Raw genomic sequence first — 11,123 nt, forward strand, 5'->3', positions numbered from 1 at the left:
TGTGGTGGCAGACACATTGACTCTCACCATTGCAGAGGCAGGTGGATCTCTGTGAGTTCTAGGCCAGCAGGGACTGCACAATGAGACCTTGGAGAGAGAGAGAGAGAGAGAGAGAGAGAGAGAGAGAGAGATGGGGAAGAGGAGGAGAAAGGAAGAGGAGCGGCAACAAGAGCTGAAATTGAATTGTTGAAGAACAGAATTGAAAGTTTTGCTCTTCAAAGACAAGAATGAAAAATAGTGTATTCATGTGTTTTGCTTTGAATGTAAAAAATCATTTGCCTCCACAAAACACTATAGTGAGCTACGTGTAAGACAGTCATAGCAGGAGGTGGTGGTGAGTGACAGGAGACAGAGAGAGAAACTGAGGGAAGGAGGGAAGGAGGGAGGGAGAGAGAGAGGGAGAGAGAAGGGGGAGAGAAGGGGGAGAGAAAGAGAGAGGAGAGAAAGAAAGAAAGAGAGAGAGACAGGAAAGAATATATATACATACATGCACACATACACACACACACACACACACACATATATATATATATATATGCACACACATATATGTGTGCGTGTGTGTGTGTGTGTGTGTGTGTGTGTGTGTGTAGGAAGGGAGAGGGTGGGGGTGGAAGGAATAGTAAGACCTACAGTGCACTGGCATGGTACAGAATAAGAAGAGGTGGCATCTCTCACCCCAAATTCAACACATTTAGCAAACAAGAGTACGGCCAGGTGCTTAGTTCCATAAACTCATCTTAGTTTCCCTGCAAAGATGTAAGGAAACACACTGGCAGAGCAAAATAAATTTATCTACAGTTTGGACAAACTTCTAGTTTCTATTTTCCCTATCTCACTTATTATAGTTTTATAGAGAAAAATGAAACCAAAGTCCTGAAACATACATGTTAACAGTGAAATTTGAGCTCAGAATTGCACAGGCCTGGGATTCCTGGGGAAATTGTAATACTTTGTTTTAGGAGGTCGGCCATGGCGATACAAGGCCTCTGGGAACACATAGATTGTTGAGCAATGCCAGTGACTCAACACAACATGAAGTGGGGATTTGAGCATCTCCTTTAGAACTAGGAGGTAGTATGGCTTGCATTATTCCTAAAGTCTGTATGACAATAACATTGTTTTCTAGTAGACTTTCTCAGCCAGTTCTAACAAGAACTAAGAGAGGTCAGGCATGGTTACATATGCATCTTTCTGTGTCTTGCAGTAGCCAGTTGTCCTGGGACAGGCGCAGCTGTTGGCTTCCAGACAGAAACAGAGGAACCTCAAGATCAAAGGTTCCATTTTTCTCAGAATGGTTAGAGCTCTCGGGAGTTCCAAAGGCTTGTGGTGAAACCGCACTGTTATAGCCCTTTGGTTAGGCCACTACACCATTGGCTGCCACTGAAACAGGCCTGTTGAGACTCAGGCCTGGAGGCCAGGAGGTGGGTCTGGTGAGAGGCAGGCCAGATGGTGCTTTGCTGGAAGTCAGTGCCAGGATACTTGGTCTACATGTAAAACACAGCCCTATCAGAAGAGGGGCAAAGCAGTACTGAATTATCCTATGGCGAGGGAAGGACTCCAAGTACAGTTGAAGGTCATTGGCGGAACGCTAAGACACTAAGACATCCTATTAGCATAGGGTGGATGTTTCCAGAAATTCCCAGGTGCTTGCTGAATGGGTTTCTTATCAGGAAAAGGTTGGGCTTGTAATCTCCCTAGGAACTATGTGACACTCCTTGGACGATCTGGGGTTCCCTAGATCAGGCAGAGAGGGAACCCAGCTGAGAAAGGGAGTCTGTCATCTTATACCAAGCACAGAGGCTATCCAGAAATGCTGGACTTTGACCTTAATAGCTGGGCCTCACACACATGTCTGGAATTCCAGTTACTTAGGAAGCTGAGGCAGGAGAATGGTTAGTTTGAGGTTTGCCTGGGCTACATAGTGAGTTCAAAGCCAGAATGGGCAATACAGAGAGACTCTGACTACAAATTTTGGGAAGTGACAAGGGTACATGTGATCAAGATATATTGTTTACATATATTAAACTGTCCAAGAGTAGATAAAAGATATATTTTAAAATATAAACATTTAGCCACTGGGTGGTGGGCACACCTTAAATCCCAGCACTTGAGAGGTAGATTGCTGTGAGTTTGAGGCCAGCTTGGGCTACAAAGTGAGTCTAGGACAGTCAAGACTACACAGAGAAACCCTGTCTCAGGGGAAAAAAAAAAAAAAATATATATATATATATATATATATATATATATATATATATATATATATATATATATATATATATATATACATATATAAAAGGGTCAACCTAGCAGCAAAAAGCACTTGCACGGCTTCTGTAAGGCCCCGTGTACAATTCTCAGTACAAATATCTGATGCTCTTGATTAGAAATCTTCTCATCTTCAGAAAAAGATGCCTTGCCACATGTATTTCTCCTTACCTCTATAGTGATGGCAGGGAGTTTGGAGACAGCGCTGTGCAAATGTAATAATAGCCTGTTCCCTTGATTATAGCATGTATTTGGCTTGTTTGTCATTTAAGGAGAAGGAACTTCAACTCTGTGACATGAAAGGACTGGACGTGCCAGAGAATTATGTATTCTGTTATTTGCTAAAGTTTACAGCTGAGTCTCATGCTTAATGCTGACAACCTCTATTCAGCATGGGGTTGTTCATATTCAAAGCTGTGTTTATTATAGTAGAGATCAGGATACAGGCACCTTCCATCTGCAAACTGAATAGAAACACACGTTGTAATTAAAAGCTCTCTTAGAAGTCTTCAGATGAAGGACTTGATGAGTTTGTTACAAGGAAAATGAGAAAGTATTTATGAAAAAGACGCAGTCCCAGTACAGAAGAAACCCAGCCAGGCGGAGGCCAGAGGTCAGTAGTGGAGCACCTCCTTAGCGTGGAGCAAGTACTGAATTCAATCTCTGACATGGGTAAGCATATTAACAAAGTATCATAAAGTAACAGGGCCTTTAGAGATGGGTCAGAGGTTAAAAGTATACACTGCATTTGCAGAGGACCTGAGTTCAGTTCGTAGCACCCATGCCAGTTGGCTCACAACTGCCTGAGGCTCCAGCTCCAGAAGAGAGCCAACATTCTTGGGCACTGTGCTCATGTGCACCCACAGACAAGTATAGTCCGTACCTCTTAATGAAGAAGCTTTGGAACAAACAGAGACCATTCAGAAAATTAACTGATGAAAATGCGGAGCTGTGGAGCCCAGTCCCAATTGCTATGTCTACAAAATAACTCCTGCAACTAAGGAACAGGGTGCAATGCAGAGAAAGGAAAGATTATGAGAGCCAAGGGATCAGGGTGTTCACTGTGAGCTTGTGTCTCCTAGAAATGGCAGAGAAGCTACACCCATGTGGTTTCAACCAACAAGGCTGCCTAAACATGCTCTGAACAGGGACAATACCAATAGACACGCTGATGGAGGAGGAGGAAAGCTGAAGCGGACTAGGTTTGTCTAGGGTTGCCTGGACAGAGAGATACAGACAGCTAAGAAGTGTTAAGAGTGGGAGAAATAGTCTCACAGAAGGGCATACCAATTGGTTACCTGATAGCAAATGGTGAGCTCTGAAATCATATACATACAAGTAACATTATGCCAGCTGAGCAGGTTGTATTTATATATTTAGGAATGTATATACATTTATAATCATATATATTGAATACTATATACATATAACATATATATTTTTTTTTAAAGGCCATGAATTTGAGTGACAGCTAGGATCCAATGTTACCTGGGAGGGGCTGGAGGGAGAAAAGGTAAGGAGGAAATTATAATATAACATATTGTAATTTCAAAGTTAAAAAATATAAAATAAAATAAAGTAATATAGTTGTAAAATAATAAAATAACATTACTCAGTTACTAGAAACCTCTCTGTCCCCAAAGAACCATAAGGGGCGATATCAACACAAAGCAACTCTGTACTACTTGCATTCTTCAAACTAATTAATAATATCTAATAAAAAGTGTTTTTGCTATCATAATAATTATACAATATTATAATATTACATATTATGTAATAACATTATTATATGTTACATTATAAAATTGCATAACATTAAGCTTTCGCTTTAAAACTTATTTTATGTGTATGAGTGTTTTGCCTACAGGTATGTCTGTGCACCACTTGCATGCAGTGCCCATGGGAGCCAGAAGAGGGTGTCAGATACCCTGCAACTGAAGTTACAGGTGGCTGTCAACCACCTATGTAGGTTCTGGGAATAGAACCCAGGTTGTCTGGAAGAGCTGCCAATGCTATTAACCACTGAGCCATCCCTCCACGTCCTGAATTGTATAAGATTTGTAATTATGTTAAGCCACAGAAGAGTGGAAGAACGTTCCCCTCTATGCTACAGTACTTTATCAAAATCGAAATCAACAGTAATTGTTTTTAATGTGTTATAGTAAAGGGTAGCGGTTGCCTTGCTTTTAGAGGCATGCCTGAGACGTGCACGCTCATCTCTCTTGTTTGCACTGTTCCTAACCTTACTAGCCACTTTTGTTGCATGGGTAGGGGAGGACCATTGCATCGTTTATTTTGAACATTTATCTTAAGCACAATTAAGTTCTAAAGATGACTGTAAAACTCATCATCCTGCTTAATCTGGGGGCTGGAGAGATAGCTCAGAAGTTAAGAGCACTTCCTGCTCTTCCAGAGTTCAATTCCCAGCAACCACATGGTGGCTCACAACCATGTATAATGAGATATGGTGCCCTCTTCTGGTATGCAGGTGTACATGCAGGCAGAACACTGTATACATAATAATAAATAAATCTTTTTTTTTTAAAAAGCCTTTAAAAAATCATCTGGTTGTGCTGTTTTGGGGAGACTTATGGCAACTTTAGGAGGTGTAGCCTCGTTGGAGGAAAACAGGTCACTGTAGTGACCTTAAAGGGCATACCTCATCCCCAAACTCTTCCTTGAGCATTGCTTCCCGGCTGCCATGAGGTGACAGCCTCTGCCACACAGCCCCACTGCCATGGCACATTGTCGCACATCAGGCACCCAGGCCTGGAGAGAAATAGCACTACTGGATCAGGCCCAAACCTCAGAGCCCTACTGTAACTTAATCAGGTCTGCCAGGCTGAATCTCCCAGTCCTGAGATACTAAGCTCTGGAACATTAACAAATGGCTTGGGGGAGTGGGGAGAGGGATCCAGGACAGTAAGCTGGGTTCCACTTCCTTGAGCACATGTGTTGAAAGTAGAACTGACATTTGATAGGAAAGCATCTTCCAAGCCCTCGGGGCCTCCCAGTTTCCCCACTTCTGCCCTGCCAGGAAGCCCTTTTTGGATTCTTCCTTAGTTCTACAGACACCTAGGCCACTAGTAAATACATAGCAGGTGACATCCAGGTTGCCATGCCAACTACCTGGGGGCACTAAGACAGGGTGGCACTCTGTGTAGCTGAGACTAAAGTCCAACCAAGCACATTCTGTCACACCTAGTCACGAGACCTCCAGTCAAGTTGTGTGGACTTCCGTGTATAAGAGACCTTCAGGAGCATGGCTGCTTTAGTCAACTGCAGGTTCCTCTGCGGATTTCAGTGTAGAATCAGTTGCCATACTGTGTTCTACCCCCTACTTGTAGTACGTATTGTTCTTGAAGGTGTGCTGAAATAACCTGAGAGATGAAAACCTGAGGAATGAAGGATTTATCTGGGCTGATAAGTTTCAGGGTGTGGCCAACCACAGTGAAGAAGACAGCAGCCGCAGGAGTATGAGGCAGCTAGCCACATCGTGTCCACAGTCAGGAAGGAGGAAAAGGTAACTGTTGGTGCTCAGCCCATTCCTTCCCTTCAGTTCTGGACCCTCTCACCTTCAGGGCCTGCCTCCCCACTTTAAAGCTCCTGCAAACACCCACGTAGACACACAGAAGGTGTGTGGAATCACACAGAAGGTGATTCCATGATGATCCTACACCAGCCAAGCTGTCAAGGAAGCTAAATACAACCACATCTCCATTGTTTCTTGCACTCTACCCTTCGCCACTCCAGGTTCAGCTGAAAATGCCATAGAGTTCTGACAAAGCTCCTTCCAAGGTCATTCACAGGTCCCCCAAAAATCTAAAAACCAATTCCACCCCAGAGGATTCATTCCCTTACAAACCTTTACAAAATAGCTTCTGATACTATTTTCTTTAGCATGTAGTGCCCTGTAGGCTAAGCAGCTAGACTCTGCAGTCAAATTGCCTGAGGGTATATCTATAACTTTAGAGTAAATACTTAATTTTCTTAAATTTCATTTTACCTGTATTATTAAACATATACATTTTTCCTTGTAGGGGGTGAATGAGTTAAATTGATAACGCACATAAAAAAGTTCATCTTTTTGTCTAACATTCTCGTGAATTCTAGTTTAGTTTTTTTGTTTGTTTTTTTTATACAGTATTTTCTCAGTCCTCAAATAGTTCCTTAAGCAGGATAATTCCTGATCTATATATTATGGGTAGAGAAACAGTTAAGCCTATATAGCTCAGGATCTGTCCATTATCAGGCCCTCCTGGAGGGTTTATGACCAGTCTGATCCCACCCACTGTGTTCCGAATCACTGTGCTCAGTGCATGGTATTTATTAGTCACGACCAATTAGTCAGCAGATTTTATATAGATATTAAATGTATTTCTGTAGGCGGAGTGAGAACAAAGATGTATAGGAAGTGATATTTTCCTTCAAGACTTAGAAATGGGCTTCCAGTATATTGCTCAAGCCAGTCTTAGACTCTTGGATTAAAGTGGTCCCGCATCAGCCTCCTGAACAGCCAGGATTCCTCATCTAGCTTTTTCAAAAGATCTTGTAACTTCACTGAGAGAACTAGATGTACATATTTGAGAAAGGAAGCATAATAACAAGTCACCAAACACAAATAAACAATGGGAATGAAATTCACTGTGAGTTCCAGAGACGAAGAGGTACTGCTCATGGTGGGCTAGAGTCGTCAACGAAGGAAGGCGTCCCAGAGATGAGCATCATGCCTGAGGAGTAGGAGCTGTTCGTGTTTGAGTAGCAAATGTGTCCAGAGACTCACGTGCTACGGCATATATAGTGGCGCTGTCTGGGAAGTAAAACTATCATGAAGGGAAGTAGGTCACTGGTGGGAAGTCCTTGGAATTATCTTGTCCTGGCTCCTTCCAGTTTTCCTCTCTTTTTCTGTCCACAAGTTAGCAGTTGCTCCCTACACCGCCCCCCCCCCTTTGTTTCTACCAGTGCAATGTGACTCAAGCACATGAGATCAAATGACCTTAAACTGAAATTTTGAAATCATGAGTCAGTATAAATACCCTTCCTTGAAGATGTTCTCTCCAGCATTTGGGACAGCCACACAAAAGAAACAAACATAGGAGATTTATACATTTTGCATGGTTGAAAAGTTAGGCGTATATTAACATAGGAAGAAGTAGCAGGATGGTTCATATTAGTAATTTAAAATCACCCAAACACGTGTATTGGCAGATAGATTTAGAGCAAAGCCGTTTTGCAAAGCCCCACAATGCCTTTAACTTCAGGGCACGTTTGAATGCAGTAAGATGTTAATGGCAGCCCTGACTGAGCCAGGCCACATCAGCTGCCTGAGGGCTGACAGGAATCTTGACACACAGGCCAAAATTCTGTCCTAAACAGCTTAAAGAATAAGTCCCTGAGGAGGATAAAAATGCACTACTGTTTCTCAATGTGTTTTGCATAATTATAACCTGAAAGTGTCTAAAAATGACAAGCTGCATATTACTAAAACAACCAAAGGCGTGGTTGCAATTAATTTTACATTAACCCTATGACTAAGCAAGCCCAAAGGTTTCAAAGCGAGCCAAGGGAAGGAAAGCCAGTCATCATGGTTGAAAACAAGGCAAGACCTTAAAAACTCCACCAGAAATTTAAAGACAATAAAACGCAGCTTTATTGGGTGGCTTGCAGAATGCTAGGAATTGGGTTTCACTGAACGGATTCTTTTTCTGGACAGCCTGCCTATAACAATCAAGTTGGATGCCGGCACATCTCTTACCTTCCAAGGCTATTTAAAAACATGGCTTTCTGCATGATTAGGAACACTGAGTGGGTACCAGGGCACAGAAGGAAGGAAGAACCCTCCCCTGAGACTAATAATTTTATAGCTTCTGATTTGGGTCCCAAGACACATACCTCCCTATGGAGTTGATTGCCCCATCTGGAATTCAGGGATCCCCATACCTGTCTAGCACTGAGATTTTTGTTTAATAACCATGTCTTCTGGGAACAGCACTGTGCATCCATGCAAAATATCTTCATCAAAACATTATTATTAATTATTTATTATTATTATTATTATTATTATTATTATTATTATTATTATATTAAAAATGAAGTTATAAATAGTGGGTTTCTATGTAAATACATAACACTTTATAATACATTCTTACTTTGGTTAACCCACTTTCACCTGTCTGTCCTCTCTCCCACCCTCCCTCCCCTATCCTCACTTAAAGCTGTGTGGTTTGGAGTAGATGACTTCCTACTTCTAAACCTTTGTTGTTGTTGTTGTTGTTTTCTAGTTTCAGAATGAAAATAGTATAGATGAGGAGGGTTGCTGGACATTTTAAATAAGACTGCATTTAAGAAATTATTTTATGAGCCGAAAGCACCTTGTGAATTTCCTAGTTGATGCTTTTTGAAAGTCATTTGTTCTCAAGTCTCAATTAGATGGAGACAAAGAATTTTTAGGTAAAAAGAAAAAAGAAGACTTTGGGAAACTGTTGAGGATACAGTCTAGCAAAAATTAGGTGGACAAAATTCAGGATTATTTCCTACGGCATTTCTATATCCTATTAAATAAGAACTCAAAGTTCTCAGTAGCCATTGCTGTACACACAAAGGGAGACTCCAGCAGAGAGGAGACTTTCGCCTCTTTTATTCACAGCCGGCATCGAGGCAGATGCTCACTGTGGGTCCTGCTGAAGGAAATGAGTTAGTATGTTTACAGAGATTACCGCCATGACTTGCGAGCTAGTTCCCACAGTAAGTTTACTCACAAGTTCACTAAAACTTTCAATTCCAATGAAAAAGGTCTTTTGTTACTTTACAGTCTGGGCCTCAATGATTAATAGTATTTATTTACTTAGTTTTGCTTTGTAAACTAGAGTCTTGCTTCATAATCCAAACTGGCCTCAAATTTGTGATCCTCCTGGCTAGTTCCCTAATGCTTGGATTACCATGTCCAGTTGATAAGTCATTTTAATTTTTTAGATTTTTATTTAAGTCTGTCTCTATCTCTGTCTCTGTCTCTGTCTCTGTCTCTGTCTCTGTCTCTCTCTCTCTCTCTCTCTCTCTCTCTCTCTCTCTCTCTCTCTCTCTCTCTCTCTCTCTCTCTCTCTCTCTGTGTGTGTGTGTGTGTGTGTGTGTGCAGAAGAAAAAGGACAACTTTCCGAAATCAATTTTCTCCTTCCACCATAGTTTCTTACAACCCAATTCAAGTCAACAGATTTCACACTCTGGCGCAATAAGTGATTTTAAGATGGAAGACAAAAGTGAAACTCGAGGTACTGCGGCTCACACTGTGGCTTCTGAGCAGATTGTCTTTATATTAGATACTTTCCACTGTGAGCAAGACCCCAACAGAAACAACTCAAGCAAGAGATTTATTTTAGCATACAGTTTCAGATGTATCAGTCCAAGATGGTGGACAAACATGACAGAGCCAAACACTGCATATCATGGTGGCTGGGAAGCAAAAGAAAAACAATAGAGAAGCCCAGGCTAGATATAGTCCCCAAGGACAAACCCACAAGTAGCTACTTCCTTCATGTAGGCCTCACCTCCTTTCATCACTTCCTAGTAATGACATCATGTTCTGATTTCACCAAGGATCAGAGTCCTCATAATCTAATTGTCATTGAAACTGCATCACAGACTCTCTCAGATGTGTTTCACTAATCCCTTAGACATGCACTAATTCAATGATCTTGACAACCAAAGTAACCATCATAGGCCCTTACCTACAGGCAAGAGCACAGTTGCAAGATCAACTGCTTCTATTTTTTTTAAAGTAACTTACGTATACTTACAGCTTTATTATGATTTAAAGATTTATTTATTTTTATTTTATGTATATGATTATCTTGCCTGCATGTATGTCTATGCATAATGATGTAGTGGCCTTGGAGCTCAGAAGTGGGCATCAGATCCGCAGACAGTTGTTAGCCCTAATGTGGGTACTGGGGACCAAACCCAGGTCCCGTACAAGGACACTTGTAACTAAGTGCTCTCAGTTACTGAGTCATCTTTCCAACCTCACCTTAACTCTTTTAAAAAGTTAATTTGTATGCACCATCTTCTTTGATTAGACAACGGGTCCCGAGAAATAGGCAGATAACACTATTTGGATGCTTTGAGGAAACTAAGACCTGTTGAAAGAAAGTAACTGAAGATCAGTAAGAAGGGGGAAAGATTAAAAACTCAAAGGTGGGTCTCCTGAATCCTTACCTGATCTATGAACTCCACTGAGGTGAGCATCTGTCACCAAGACACGGCTTACTGGTTGCTTCTCTACCAAAAGACCTTTAAGTGTTAGAGCAAAAGCAAAGCCAAACACGAGAAACCCCAATGATTTGAATTAAGCCAAAGGCATTTTTAGTTAGTGTAATATTTCAAAAAAGAAAGATACTGTTTTTTGCTTGGGTTTTCTGTGTAACTGCCTTACCTTCATCCTATTGTTCATGCTTGAACAAAACCCCTGTTAGTGGCTCCTGATAGTTAACTGACTGTGGCTGCTCATTCTCACTCTGTTGGGAAGTGTTTCTTGAATTACTAATGACTTATGGATAAATCATTTATTTTCTTTCCTTCCGAACATTCCCTACATCCCAAACACATTATGGTAAGTACACTAAAAACTAAAGTCTATGAAAGAGAATGTTAACTCTCCTGAAGAAAAATAATCTAAAATTGTGTCCTCTACTGGAATGGCAGCATCATGACAATAGTGAGGAAGAGATTCAAAAGGAATGTGTGGTCTCTAATTAAGGGCCACTGGAAATCCACTTGCAAGACCTTATTGCTTTCAGTTCCTGGAAACTCACTACCATCCGCGTACGGCGATCACACACTGACTTTCACAGGTTATTCATGAG

This window comes from Acomys russatus, chromosome 5, assembly GCF_903995435.1.
Source record: "Acomys russatus chromosome 5, mAcoRus1.1, whole genome shotgun sequence".
Classification (NCBI taxonomy): domain Eukaryota; kingdom Metazoa; phylum Chordata; class Mammalia; order Rodentia; family Muridae; genus Acomys; species Acomys russatus.